This window comes from Cryptomeria japonica, unplaced genomic scaffold (assembly GCF_030272615.1).
Source record: "Cryptomeria japonica unplaced genomic scaffold, Sugi_1.0 HiC_scaffold_176, whole genome shotgun sequence".
Lineage (NCBI taxonomy): Eukaryota > Viridiplantae > Streptophyta > Pinopsida > Cupressales > Cupressaceae > Cryptomeria > Cryptomeria japonica.
Genome location: NW_026728998.1, coordinates 47,354 through 60,000, shown reverse-complemented (window position 1 = coordinate 60,000; position 12,647 = coordinate 47,354). Strand labels below are relative to the sequence as shown.

At 58.7% G+C, this 12,647-nt stretch overlaps 1 non-coding gene across 1 annotated transcript; it reads left to right on the top strand.

The window, feature by feature from the left end:
- Positions 1 to 12,426: 12,426 nt before the first annotated feature.
- Positions 12,427 to 12,545, top strand: LOC131867631 (5S ribosomal RNA). The gene has a single exon (XR_009366183.1). It is a non-coding gene; the product is annotated as a 5S ribosomal RNA (ribosomal RNA).
- Positions 12,546 to 12,647: the final 102 nt, after the last annotated feature.

Genomic DNA, 12,647 nt, shown 5'->3' with positions numbered 1-12,647 from the left:
CCCGCATAGCAATCGGGGTGTGAGGTTACGGATGCAGCATTGATAGCAATCGAGGTGGGAGGCGAAGGATGCAGAAGTGAGAGCCGAGGGATGTAGCAGAGATAGCAATCGGGGTGTGTGATGCAGAAGAGATAGCAATCGAGGTGTGCGGTGGGAAGGGCCCAGCAGCCAGAATGCATGAAGCGACGGATGAAGCAGTGATGACAACCGGGCTGTGAGGAGAGGAGGGATGCAGCCAAGAAAGCAATCAGGGCTCGAGGCAAGGGATGCATCAAGGATAGCAATCATGTTGTGAGGCGAGATTCCAAAGGCTAAACGTGAGAGGCTGCAGGGTCGACTCAGAGAGGTCTATGCATGTGAGAGGCTGAAAGCAAGGTCAACTCGGAGCGGTCTATGCATCGGGCGCGCTTGGGGCGACTACCAGTGCCAACCCCTTATCCCGCGACGCGTCCGACAAAGAGAACGTTCCAAGGCGGCAGAGGAGGTTACCAGCCGAAGGATGCAGTAGCAATAACAGGTATAGTTCCGCGGCGGCCGAGAAGACTCACCGCATAGGAATCGGGATGCGAGGCGAGGGATGCGGCGGGAAGGCCCCGACGGCTAAACGGAAGAGGCTGCAGGGCCGCCTCGGAATGGTCCAAGCATCGGACGCGATTGGGACGACTACCAGTGCCAACCCCTTATCCCGCGATGCGTCCGATACACAGATAGTTCCAAGGCGGCCGAGGAGCCTCACCGCATATCAATCGGGGTGCGAGGCGAGGGATGGGGCGGGAAGGCCCCAACGGCTAGACGGAAGAGGCTTCAGGGCCACCTCGGAATGCTCCAAGCATCGGACGCGCTTGGGGCGACTACCAGTGCCAACCCCTTATCCCGCGATGCGTCCGATACACAGATGGTTCCAAGGCGGCCGAGGAGCCTCACCGCATAGCAATCGGGGGTGCGAGGCGAGGGATGGGGCGGGAAGGCCCCAACGGCTAGACGGAAGAGGCTTCAGGGCCGCCTCGGAATGGTCCAAGCATCGGACGCGCTTGGGGCGACTACCAGTGACAACCCCTCATCCCGCGATGCGTCCGATACGAAGATGGTTCCAAGGCGGCCGAGGAGCCTCACCGCATAGCAATCGGGGTGCGAGGTGGGGGATGCGGCGAGATGGCCCCAACGGCTAGACGGAAGAGGCCACAGGGCCGCGTCGGAATAGTCCAAGCATCGGACGCGCTTGGGGCGACTACCAGTGACAACCCCTTATCCCGCGATGCGTCCGATACGAAGATAGTTCCAAGGCGGCCGAGGAGCCTCACCGCATAGCAATCCGGGTGCGAGGTGGGGGATGCGGCGAGATGGCCCCAACGGCTAGACGGAAGAGGCTGCAGGGCCGCCTCGGAATAGTCCAAGCATCGGACGCGCTTGGGGCGACTACCAGTGACAACCCCTTATCCCGCGATGCTTCCGATACGAAGACAGTTCCAAGGCGGCCGAGGAGCCTCACCGCATAGCAATGGGGGTGCGAGGTGAGGGATGCGGCGAGATGGCCCCAACGGCTAGACGGAAGAGGCCACAGGGCCGCCTCGGAATAGTCCAAGCATCGGACGCGCTTGGGGCGACTACCAGTGACAACCCCTTATCCCGCGATGCATCCGATACGAAGATAGTTCCCAGGCGGCCGAGGAGCCTCACCGCATAGCAATCGGGGTGCGAGGCGAGGGATGCGGCGAGATGGCCCCAAAGGGTAGACGGAAGAGGCTGCGGGGCCGCCTCGGAATAGTCCAAGCATCGAACGCGCTTGGGGCGACTACCACTGCCAACCCCTTATCCCGCGATGCGTCCGATACACAGATAGTTCCGAGGCGGCCGAGGAGCTGGGGGATGCGGCGAGATGGCCCCAACGGCTAGACGGAAGAGGCTGCAGGGCCGCCTCGGAATAGTCCAAGCATCGGACGCGCTTGGGGCGACTACCAGTGACAACCCCTTATCCCGCGATGCGTCCGATACACAGATAGTTCCGAGGCGGCCAAGGAGCCTCACCGCATAGCAATCGTGGTGCGAGGTGGGGGATGCAGCGAGATGGCCCCAACGGCTAGACGGAAGAGGCTGCAGGGCCGCCTCGGAATGGTCCAAGCATCGGACGCGCTTGGGGCGACTACCACTGCCAACCCCTTATCCCGCGATGCGTCCGATACACAGATAGTTCCAAGGCGGCCGAGGAGCCTCACCGAATAGCAATCGGGGTGCGAGGCGAGGGATGCGGCGAGAAAGCCCCAACGGCTAGAGGGAAGAGGCTTCAGGTCCGCCTCGGAATGGTCCAAGCATCGGACGCGCTTGGGGCGACTACCAGTGACAACCCCTTATCCCGCGACGCGTCCGATACACAGATAGTTCCAAGGCGGCCGAGGAGCCTCACCGCATAGCAATCGGGGTGCGAGGCGAGGGATGCGGCGAGAAGGACCCAACGGCTAGACGGAAGAGGCTTCAGGGCCGCCTCGGAATGGTCCAAGCATCGGACGCGCTTGGGGCGACTACCAGTGACAACCCCTTATCCCGCGACGCGTCCGATACACAGATAGTTCCAAGGCGGCCGAGGAGCCTCACCGCATAGCAATCGGGGTGCGAGGCGAGGGATGCGGCGAGAAGGACCCAACGGCTAGACGGAAGAGGCTTCAGGTCCGCCTCGGAATGGTCCAAGCATCGGACGCGCTTGGGGCGACTACCAGTGACAACCCCTTATCCCGCGACGCGTCCGATACACAGATAGTTCCAAGGCGGCCGAGGAGCCTCACCGCATAGCAATCGGGGTGCGAGGCGAGGGATGCGGCGAGAAGGACCCAACGGCTAGACGGAAGAGGCTTCAGGGCCGCCTCGGAATGGTCCAAGCATCGGACGCGCTTGGGGCGACTACCAGTGACAACCCCTTATCCCGCGATGCGTCCGATACACAGATAGTTCCAAGGCGGCCGAGGAGCCTCACCGCATAGCAATCGGGGTGCGAGGCGAGGGATGCGGCGAGAAGGACCCAACGGCTAGACGGAAGAGGCTTCAGGGCCGCCTCGGAATGGTCCAAGCATCGGACGCGCTTGGGGCGACTACCAGTGACAACCCCTTATCCCGCGACGCGTCCGATACACAGATAGTTCCAAGGCGGCCGAGGAGCCTCACCGCATAGCAATCGGGGTGCGAGGCGAGGGATGCGGCAAGAAGGACCCAACGGCTAGACGGAAGAGGCTTCAGGGCCGCCTCGGAATGGTCCAAGCATCGGACGCGCTTGGGGCGACTACCAGTGACAACCCCTTATCCCGCGACGCGTCCGATACACAGATAGTTCCAAGGCGGCCGAGGAGCCTCACCGCATAGCAATCGGGGTGCGAGGCGAGGGATGCGGCGAGAAGGACCCAACGGCTAGACGGAAGAGGCTTCAGGTCCGCCTCGGAATGGTCCAAGCATCGGACGCGCTTGGGGCGACTACCAGTGACAACCCCTTATCCCGCGACGCGTCCGATACACAGATAGTTCCAAGGCGGCCGAGGAGCCTCACCGCATAGCAATCGGGGTGCGAGGCGAGGGATGCGGCGAGAAGGACCCAACGGCTAGACGGAAGAGGCTTCAGGGCCGCCTCGGAATGGTCCAAGCATCGGACGCGCTTGGGGCGACTACCAGTGACAACCCCTTATCCCGCGACGCGTCCGATACACAGATAGTTCCAAGGCGGCCGAGGAGCCTCACCGCATAGCAATCGGGGTGCGAGGCGAGGGATGCGGCGAGAAGGACCCAACGGCTAGACGGAAGAGGCTTCAGGGCCGCCTCGGAATGGTCCAAGCATCGGACGCGCTTGGGGCGACTACCAGTGACAACCCCTTATCCCGCGATGCGTCCGATACACAGATAGTTCCAAGGCGGCCGAGGAGCCTCACCGCATAGCAATCGGGGTGCGAGGCGAGGGATGCGGCGAGAAGGACCCAACGGCTAGACGGAAGAGGCTTCAGGGCCGCCTCGGAATGGTCCAAGCATCGGACGCGCTTGGGGCGACTACCAGTGACAACCCCTTATCCCGCGACGCGTCCGATACACAGATAGTTCCAAGGCGGCCGAGGAGCCTCACCGCATAGCAATCGGGGTGCGAGGCGAGGGATGCGGCGAGAAGGACCCAACGGCTAGACGGAAGAGGCTTCAGGGCCGCCTCGGAATGGTCCAAGCATCGGACGCGCTTGGGGCGACTACCAGTGACAACCCCTTATCCCGCGACGCGTCCGATACACAGATAGTTCCAAGGCGGCCGAGGAGCCTCACCGCATAGCAATCGGGGTGCGAGGCGAGGGATGCGGCGAGAAGGACCCAACGGCTAGACGGAAGAGGCTTCAGGGCCGCCTCGGAATGGTCCAAGCATCGGACGCGCTTGGGGCGACTACCAGTGACAACCCCTTATCCCGCGACGCGTCCGATACACAGATAGTTCCAAGGCGGCCGAGGAGCCTCACCGCATAGCAATCGGGGTGCGAGGCGAGGGATGCGGCGAGAAGGACCCAACGGCTAGACGGAAGAGGCTTCAGGGCCGCCTGGGAATGGTCCATGCATCGCACGCGCTTGGGGCGACTACCAGTGACAACCCCTTATCCCGCGACGCGTCCGATACACAGATAGTTCCAAGGCGGCCGAGGAGCCTCACCGCATAGCAATCGGGGTGCGAGGCGAGGGATGCGGCGAGAAGGACCCAACGGCTAGACGGAAGAGGCTTCAGGGCCGCCTCGGAATGGTCCAAGCATCGGACGCGCTTGGGGCGACTACCAGTGACAACCCCTTATCCCGCGACGCGTCCGATACACAGATAGTTCCAAGGCGGCCGAGGAGCCTCACCGCATAGCAATCGGGGTGCGAGTCGAGGGATGCGGCGAGAAGGACCCAACGGCTAGACGGAAGAGGCTTCAGGGCCGCCTCGGAATGGTCCAAGCATCGGACGCGCTTGGGGCGACTACCAGTGACAACCCCTTATCCCGCGATGCGTCTGATACACAGATAGTTCCAAGGCGGCCGAGGAGCCTCACCGCATAGCAATCGGGGTGCGAGGCAAGGGATGCGGCGAGAAGGACCCAACGGCTAGACGGAAGAGGCTTCAGGGCCGCCTCGGAATGGTCCAAGCATCGGACGCGCTTGGGGCGACTACCGTTGCCAACCCCTTATCCCGCGATGCGTCTGATACACAGATAGTTCCGAGGCGGCCGAGGAGCCTCACCGCATAGCAATCGGGTTGCGAGGCAGATTATTGGGAAGGGAACCCCCTGGGATGCGGCTCAAGCAGTGCCCAAAGGGACTGGAATGCGGAATCACATCGAGAGACCCAAATGCTATACGAGGGCTCAAATCGAATTATCGATTTGGCCACGACATGGACGCATCGGAACGACTACCTTTGCCGAACCACTCGCAATTGCATCCATACCGAAACCAATAGACATTTCCGTTAGAGCCCTCGCATAGCATTCGGGAATCTCGCATGCCCCTCTAAATCGACCAATGCTGGCGCTCAACGAAAATCCGAGCGCTACCACCGTTCGAGCGCCAGCATTGGTCGAGTTAGAGGGGCACGGGGGAGAATGCTCCAGTCAACACCTCCCCTATATAAGTTATTTGTCCGATTCTCGCACAACCGTAGTCTGCCTCGTCGAATCAAACAACGGTCCCAGATTCCGACTTCCGTTCCGTAGAGACCCAAAAGCTAGATGGAGGCTCGCAAGAAAGAGAGTCGGCGCATAGCAATCGGGTTTCTCGAACGTTTAGGGACCGAGCTCACTTGCGGATAGGGCAAAATCCGCCAAGCAACCCAAAAGCTAGACGGGGGCTCGAATCGAATCGCCTAGGCGGCCACAACAACGACGTGTTGGATCGACTACCAGTGCCAAACCATTCAGCAAGACTAGTCTGTGTCGAGGCCGGATAGAGATTCTCAGAGAGCGCCCGTATAGCATTTAGGAGACCTGCCGCGTCCCTCACACTCGACAAATGGTGGTGCACGTTTATAAATCCGAGCGATCCCAACCCTTTCAAGCACCAACATCGGTCGAGATAGAGGGGCACGGAGGGGGCTGCGTGAGACAACACAGTCCCCTATATAAGTTATTTGTCCGATTCTCACACATCCGAAGAATGGTCATCAAATCGGACAACAGCCCAAACTTCCGACTTCCGTCCCAGAAAGCCCAAGAGCTATCTAAAACGTTCATGGCCGGAACTCGATCGCGGCTATACCAGTCCGCCAAGCAACCCAAAAGCTAGACTGGAGCTCTAGTCGAATCACCTCTGTGGCCATTGCAAGGACGTGTTGGAGCGACTACCATTGCCGAACCATTCCGCAGGTCGAGTCCATACCAAGGCCGCATAGAGATTCACGATGAGCTCCTGCATAGCAATCAGGAGACTTGCCGTGTCCATCACAATCGATAAATCCTGGTGCAAGATTTTTGCATCCGAGCGCTCCAACCAGTCGAGCACCAGCATCAATCGACATAAACGGGCACGGGGGGAGGATGCTCGAGAACACTACCTCCCCTATATAAGTTATTTGTCCGATTCTCAAGCAGCCGAAGTCTGGTCATCGAATCGGGTCAAAGACCACAACTTCCGACTTTACCCACAATGCAAGTCATCGAATCGAACATCGGCCCCCGAGTCGGACTCCATGCGTATGTCAGGTCATCGGACCCAAATTCCGCCTTCCTGCGCATGGCGGGCCATCAATATCAACTCGGTCATCGGACCCAAACTCCGCCTTTCTGCGCATGGCACGCCTTCAAATCGGTCATCGGACCCAAATTCCGCCTTCCTGTGCATGGCGGGCCATCAACATCAACTCGGTCATCGGACCCAAATTCCGCCTTTCTGCGCATGGCACGCCATCAACTCGGTCATCGGACCCAAATTCCGCCTTCCTGCGCATGGCAGGTCATCGGACACAAATTCAGACCTCGCCAATATGCCTACGTATCGAATCGGTCATCGGACCCAACTTCCGACTTCATCCATACTGTAGGGTCTTTGAGGTTGGCGCGGTGCGCTCAACCCGGGGAGTCGACCCATCGAAGCATACACCTCCCCTATATAAGCTATTTGTCCGATTCCCACACCTGTGTAGTTTGCACCTCTGACCAGGACATCGACCCCAACTTCCGAACTCGACTGCAACGACGGCACCAGCGCCTTGGTGCGCACCTTGCGACGCACAGTCCCAACATTCGCCTTCCTGCACATGGCAGGTCATCGGACCCAAATTCCGACCTCGCGAGTATGCCTACATATCGAATCGGTCATCGGACACAACTTCCGACTTCATCCATACCGTAGGGTCTTTGAGGTTGGCGCGGTGCGCTCAACCCGGGGAGTCGACCCAACGAAGCATACACCTCCCCTATATAAGCTATTTGTCCGATTCCCACACCTGTGTAGTTTGCACCTCCGATCAGGACATCGACCCCAACTTCCGAACTCGCCTGCAACGACCGAACCAGCGCCTTGGTGCGCACCTTGCAACGCACAGTGCCAACATTCGCCTTCCTGCACATGGCAGGTCATCGGACCCAAATTCCGACCTCGCGAGTATGCCTACATATCGAATCGGTCATCGGACCCAACTTCCGACTTCATCCATACCGTAGGGTCTTTGAGGTTGGCGCGGTGCGCTCAACCCGGGGAGTCGACCCAACGAAGCATACACCTCCCCTATATAAGCTATTTGTCCGATTCCCACACCTGTGTAGCTTGCACCTCCGATCAGGACATCGACCCCAACTTCCGAACTCGACTAAAAAGACCGCACCAGCACCTTGGTGTGCACCTTGCAACGCACAGTGCCAACATTCGCCTTCCTGCACATGGCAGGTCATCGGACCCAAATTCCGACCTCATGAGCATACCTACTAATCGAATCGGTCATCGGACCCAACTTCCGACTTCATCCATACCGTAGGGTCTTTGAGGTTGGCGCGGTGCGCTCAACCTGGGGAGTCGACCCATCGAAGCATACACCTCCCCTATATAAGCTATTTGTCCGATTCCGACACCTGTGTAGTTTGCACCTCCGCTCAGGACATCGACCCCAACTTCCGAACTCGCCTGCAACGACCGAACCAGCGCCTTGGTGCGCACCAAAAGTGCGCACTTTTGGAGGGCACTTTTGTGCGCTCCAAAGGTGCGCACTTTTGGAGGGCACTTTTTGGAGGGCACTTTTGTGCGCTCCAAAGGTGCGCACTTTTGGAGGGCACTTTTTGGAGGGCACTTTTCTGCGCTCCAAAGGTGCGCACTTTTGGAGGGCACTTTTTGGAGGGCACTTTTCTGCGCTCCAAAGGTGCGCACTTTTGGAGGGCACTTTTTGGAGGGCACTTTTCTGCGCTCCAAAGGTGCGCACTTTTGGAGGGCACTTTTTGGAGGGCACTTTTCTGCGCTCCAAAGGTGCGCACTTTTGGAGGGCACTTTTGTGCACTCCAAAGGTGCACACTTTTGGAGGGCACTTTTTGGAGGGCACTTTTCTGCACTCCAAAGGTGCGCACTTTTGGAGGGCACTTTTTGGAGGGCACTTTTGTGCGCTCCAAAGGTGCGCACTTTTGGAGGGCACTTTTTGGAGGGCACTTTTGTGCGCTCCAAAGGTGCGCACTTTTGGAGGGCACTTTTGTGCACTCCAAAGGTGCGCACTTTTGGAGGGCACTTTTCCTGCGCTCCAAAGGTGCACACCTAGGTGAGCACCTTCGACCACACCTTGTAGCACACCAAACTCTGACTTTCGACTTCATCCGCAATGCAGGGTCTTTGAGGTTGGCGCAATGCGCACAACCAGGGGAGTCGACCCATCAAACCCAACACCTCCCCTATATAAGCTATTTGTCTGATTCTCATACATGCGTAGCCTGCAGGAGCAATTAGGACATCGACCCCAACTTTCGGCTTCTAAACGAAAACAAGGTCTTTGAGGTTGGTGTAATGCGAACAACTAGGGGAGTCAACCCATCAAACCCAACACCTCCCCTATATAAGCTATTTGTCTGATTCTCATACATGTGTAGTCTACAGGAGCAATTAGGACATCGACCCCAACTTTTGACTTCTTAACGAAAACAAGGTCTTTGAGGTTGACGTAATGCGCACAACCAGGGGAGTCGACCCATCAAACCCAACACCTCCCCTATATAAGCTATTTGTCCGATTCTCATACATGTGTAGCCTACAGGAGCCATTAGGACATTGACCCCAACTTTTGACTTCTTAACGAAAACAAGGTCTTTGAGGTTGGCGTAATGCGCACAACCAAGGGAGTTGACCCATCAAACCCAACACCTCCCCTATATAAGCTATTTGTCTGATTCTCATACATGTGTAGCCTGCAACAACGATTAGGACATCCACCCCAACTTCTGAATTCGTCTGCGTTGACCGCACCAAAGGTGCACGCCTTGGTGCTCACCAAAATCCGACTTCCGACTTCTTCTGCTATGCGGGGTCTTTGAGGTTGGCGCAGTGCGCACAACCAGGGGAGTCAACCCACCGAATGCAACACCTCCCCTATATAAGCTATTTGTCTGATTCTCATACATGCGTAGACTGCAGCAATGATTAGGACATCCACCCCAACTTTTGACTTCTTAAACAAGACAGGGTCTTTGAAGTTGGTGCAGTGCACACAACCAGGGGAGTCGACCCATCAAACGCAACACCTCCCCTATATAAAGCTATTTGTCCGATTCTCATACGTGTAGTCTGCAGCAGCGATTAGGACATCGACCCCAACTTCCGAATTCGTTTGCATTGACCGCACCAAAGGTGCACGCCTTGGTGTGCACCTTGGAGTGCACTTTGGTGCTCACCTCGGTGCACACTTTGGTGTGCACCTCGGTGTGCACCAAAGGTGCGCACCTTGGAGCGCACCAAAGGTGTACACTTTGGAGCGCACCACATAGGGTCTTTGAGAGGTTGGCGCAGTGCGCACACCAAGGTGGGTGTTGAGGTGCGTGCCGAGGTGGGTGGGTGCTAGGGTGCGCTCCATGGTGGGTGCCAGGGTGGGTGCGTGCTAGGGTGGATTCCAAAGAGGGTCATAGGGTGGGTGCCAAGGTGGGTTGGTGATATAGTGGGTTCAAAGGTGGGTACTAGGGTGGGTTCCAAGGTGGGTCACAAGTTGGGTGCCAGGATGCGTGGGTGTTAGGTTGGGTGCCAAGGTGGGCTCCTGCGTGGGTGGGTGCTAGGGTGGGTTTCAAGGTGGACGCGAGGGCGGGTGCCAAGGTGGGTAACAAGTTGGGTGTTAGGATGGGTGAGTGCTAGAGTGGGTGCCAAGGTGGGTGGGTGCTAAGGTGGATGCCAAGGTGGTTCACAGGGTGGGTGGGTTCTAGGGTGAGTTCCAAGGTGGGTCACAGGTTTAGTGCTAGGGTGCGTGTCAAGGCGGGTGTCGAGGTGCCTGGGTGCTAGGGTGTGGATGCCAATGTGGGTCATAGGGTGGGTACTAGGGTGGGCTGCAATGTGGGTGCCAAGGTGGGTAACATGCTCGGTTGGTTCTAAATTGGGTGTCAGGGTGGGTGTGCACCCACCTTGCCCGAGGTGGGTGCCAAGGTGCCAGTGTGGGTGGGTGCTAAGGTGGATGCCAAGGTGGGTGAGAAGGTGGGTGATAGGTTGAGTGGTAGGATGGGTGGGTGCCAAGATGGGTCACAGGGTGGGTGCAAGGGTGGGTAGGTGCTAGGGTTGGTGTCAGGGTGGGTGGGTGCTAGGTTGGGTTCCAAGGTGGGTGCGAGGGTGAGTGTCAAGGTGGGTCACAGGTTAGGTGCTAGGATGGGTGAGTGCTAGGGTGCAAAGGTGCCAGGGTGGGTGCTAGGATGGGTCGATGCTAGGGTGAGTGGCAAGGTGGGTCCACAAGTGTCAAGGTGGGTGCCGAGGTGGGTGCCAACTTGGGTTCCAAGGTGGGTGCCAAGTGGGCGACTGCTATGGTGGATGCCAAGGTGGGTCACGGGGTGGGTGCCAAGTTGCTAGGTTGTGTTCCAAGGTGGGTGCCAACGTGGCTGCTAGGGTGCGTGGGTTAAAGGGTGTGTCACAACGTGGGTGCCAGGATGGGTGCGCACCCACACTGGCCAAGACGGGTGCAAGGTTGGGTTCCAAGCCCGGTCACAGGCTGGGTGCTAGGATGGGTGGGTGCCAAGGTGGGCACCAGGGTGGGTGCACCCACCCTGGCCAAGGTGGGTCACGGGGTGGGTCCTAGGGTGGGTAACAGGGTGGGTACTAAGGTGCGTGCCAAGGTGGGTCATGGGGTGGGTGCCAAGGTGGGCACCAGGGTGGGTGTGCACCAACCCTAGCCAGGGTAGGTCACGGGGTGGTTGTCGGGGTGGGCGTCAAGGAGCCAAGGTGGGTGGCAAGTAGCCAAGTTGCGTGCCAAGGTGGGTGTCGGGGTGGGTGCCAAGGATCCAAGGTGGGTGCCAAGGAACCAAGGTGGGTGTCTGGGTGGGTGCCGAGGTGGGAGCCAGGGTGGGTCCCAAGGTGAGTGCAAAGGTGGGTGCCAGGGTCAAGGTGAGTGCCAATGTGGGTTCCAAGGTGCCAGGGTCAGGGTGAGTGCCAATGTGGGTTCAAAGGTGCTAAGTTGGGTGCGAGGTTGGGTGCGAGGGTGGGTGGGTGCCAAGGTGTGCTAGGTGGAAGCCCGGGTGGGTCGGCATCCCATGGGTGTCGAGTTGGGTGCCTGATGGGTGCTTCTTGTCAAGTTTTAGTCGTCGGGACTCATTTCGAGCCTTAGAGGTCGTTTCTTGTCCGGTTGCCCTGTCTTCGACCTGGGAACCCAATTTTGGTCCTCGGGTCCCATTTTTTTTTGTCTCGCATCCCACTTTTGGCCTGTGGCCTTTTCGGGGTCGATTCTCGTTTTGGGCATCAGAGCATGTTTCTTCTCCTAAAACCCAATATTTGTTTATTAAGTCTCGGAACACATTTTTGTTCTCGTGGACCCATCATGGGTCTTGGAACGCATTTGTGGTCCTTGGGTCCCATTTTGCATCCCGAAACTTGTGTTTTGGTGCTTGATCCCTATTTTGGGTGCCCACCTTGCACCAAGTGCGCACCCGGGGCAAACCGAGCGCCTTGGTGCACCGGGGCAAGATCGAGCGTGCACCCGAGGCGCCCCGAACATGCACCAAGGTGCACTCGGCCCACATGTGAGCGCAGGTCGTTGCGCCCGAGGTGGTGTGTGGGCACCGCGTTGCAGACGGGACACTGCACGCACACGACGCCCCGTCCAGGTGCACGCACGTAGGCCGGGCCGGGTGCACACCCGACGCCCTAGCAAGGTGCGCGCACCCGGGCAGGGCTCACACTTGGCGAACGGGGCGCACTTCGCGAGGGAGGGTGTGCACCTCGACGGGGGTGGGTGGCCGGGGTGGATTCGCACGTGGGTCGCGGTTTGCTAAGTACACACTGCGACAAGCTCATAACGGGTGCGATCATACCAGCGTTAGTGCACCGGATCCCATCAGAACTCCGCAGTTAAGCGCGCTTGGGCCGGAGTAGTACTAGGATGGGTGACCTCCCGGGAAGTCCCGGTGTTGCACCCTTTCTTAGTTTTTCGCCGGGCGTCGCAATGCTATTTGAATAAACCTTTTGCCCGTTTGCGTTCTCGTCGGGGCCGGGCCGGGCCGGGGTGCGCTGCCCGCACT